The following is a 2,573-nucleotide window of genomic DNA, read 5'->3' on the forward strand; positions in this document are numbered from 1 at the left end:
TAAAATTAGGTGAAATATCACACATGTTGCATTTCGTGATTTAACAGCTACAGTGAGTCTTTTAAACTTCATCATTTAATTGGGGAAAACCTTGTCTAATTCAACTCCGAATTTATTACTGTACAAGTGTATGCGAAATTTTAAAGCAGACGTGTTTCCCTTAGTTAATCTAAACTGAAACGTTTGAGCTCATAAACATAAAACAAAAAAGTGGTAGACTAATTCCAAGAAAGTAAATAGACTTCACTAATTGCGTGGCAGTTACAGGGAACTTCATGCCAATGACTTCCCATTTAATTGATTTATTATCATTTATTGGAAGGAAAATTTACTATTTGGTACAACAATATTAAAGAGTAGTGTTTAAATGAGGGATAAAAATGTCTTTTAATTTTTTATGAATATTTTGGTAAATCAACTTTACAACACATGGTCTTTCCACTTGCAATATTTATATCTATATCTATCTATCTATCTATCTATATATATATATATATATATATATATATATATATATATATAAAGTTGGAACAATAAAAAATGAGTTAGCATATTTCTTTGACCAAGTATTCTATTTATCTTTTTTCTCTTTTTTAACTTTTTTCTTACTTTCTATTTATCTTATCTTATTGGTATAAGAATAAATGTCTCAATCATTACTACTACTCTCTTTTCTATTCTTTATTGAAAAAAACGTTGTAAAAAATATCTCAACAGTTTCTATTCCAGCCTTTCATATTCCTCCTTATTGTAACTGATCATTCCATTCGTAGTCCTCATAATGGTCCCTATTTCTAACTTTTAGTACTATAAGAAAATGAGCTCTAATTTAGGTGCAGCCATAGCTGTCGTCTTTTGCCATTTGCTTCCAAGAGTTCCCAACTACATCCAATTTATCTTTTCTTTGAATTCCCAGTTCTTCAAGCTTTCTATTAGAATGTATGTGAGTTATTTTGCGGCAGCCAACTCGAAAGAGGACACGGTAAACTAAATTTCCTTATTATTTTCTAAGTTTGTTCTATTATAGAGGTCTTATGTATAGCATTCCACAAATCTCCAATCATCATCTTATAACTATTCCAAAAAAATGAGATTTACATTTTCTGGTTTTGACCGGCGGTTCTATTTTTTTAGTGATATGAGTGGATAAGCAATTGTTCATCGACAATTGTAGTGATCATATGACATTTAAGTTTCGCTGCTAAGGGGAAGGGGGTGTTGTCATTGTTGATGCATCTATGGAGGAGCAAACATGGAAGAAGGTACTTGTAAAAGCGTCTTGTAATACAATGTTATGCTTCACTTGAGTATCTTCACCCAAAAGAATAAATGTGGTTGCTGGAAGGCATCTATTTTTCCTTATAATTCAGATATTTAGACGACTTAATTTTACTTAATGTATATTGTTTATTTTCCCCTTTTAGTTTTTCGTCTTTAATTTGTTCTTTTTATATTATTTTATTTATGTAAGCAATAGTTTTCCTTTTTCTTTAGTTTTTGTGGGTGTGCTTATTAGAGATGTGATAAGATAGGGATGTTAAATGGTAAATTTTCTCATCGTATGGAAATTAATCGATTATTACTTTTCTGCAAATTAGAAGGTTTTTTATTTTGGTTTCTGAAAAATAATGTCAATATAATTAATTGTATTTTGTCTAGAACGAAGTGATTGGTTGAGCAAAAAAATTCAAAACAACTATTTGTCTTACTTATGGTTCAAAACTTCAAGATTTTTTTCCAATGGAAAGGAGTGAATTGTGGTCAAATAGTTTTTAGTTATATATATTAAGGGGAAGTTTGATTTGTTAGAAGTGGTTTGCAAATCTTTAGATGTACATAATTTCGTTTGTTTAGTGAACTTGTAATTAAAAGTTATAGGTGTTAGAATCGGTTTAGAATGAAAGTTCGAGATTGTTTATCCGAAAAATCGGATAATGTTAAATTTATGTATGGTTCTAAGGATACGTAATACCCTTTGATATAAAGATAACAATACAAGTATTTTTATTATGAGAATGACAATGATGAACATAAAGAATGAATAAGATCCAGTCAAACGAGCACAAGGAGATATCTTTGTATATGAGAAAAGATCTTTTTGTTCCAATCTATAACGTGTATTCAGTGTGTGCATAGCTTACAAGAATTTTCCCTTTTATAGTAGATGGTCATTACAAAAACTAATAAAATAAAGCATATAGTGGAGGACCCACGATAATTTATCTCTTCCTCGATTCCCGCCAAGATTCTCTCTCTTGGTGCGGTTGCAACGGCTCTTGTCTGTGAGCTCGATACTAGCTCGAACTCATTACTGGGTCGAGCCCTTCGGTCTTGGCTCGAGTTCGACCTTCGGGATGGGCGTCGCACATTTCCAATCTTGAAGTAATGCCTTGCGGATCGATTCGGTCACGGGCTCGATAAGGTTACTGAGCCGACGCCTCGAGCGACCTTCGGTCTCGAGGCTCGTTAGTACTGACTTCAGAGCTCACTCCCAAAATTCTACTCCGACTTCTTACCACTTGAACTCGATCGAACGTAGGAAGGCCGAAATCTATTTCGACCGTATACAGATA

General features: G+C 32.4%; 1 long non-coding RNA gene across 1 annotated transcript; it reads left to right on the plus strand.

Annotated features, from left to right (window-relative positions):
- The first annotated feature begins 765 nt into the window (after nucleotides 1-765).
- On the plus strand, nucleotides 766-1,594 carry LOC104085773 (uncharacterized). Its single transcript, XR_683941.4, has 2 exons — nucleotides 766-982; nucleotides 1,135-1,594. It is a non-coding gene; the product is annotated as an uncharacterized lncRNA (long non-coding RNA).
- Nucleotides 1,595-2,573: the final 979 nt, after the last annotated feature.

This window comes from Nicotiana tomentosiformis, chromosome 6, assembly GCF_000390325.3.
Source record: "Nicotiana tomentosiformis chromosome 6, ASM39032v3, whole genome shotgun sequence".
Lineage (NCBI taxonomy): Eukaryota > Viridiplantae > Streptophyta > Magnoliopsida > Solanales > Solanaceae > Nicotiana > Nicotiana tomentosiformis.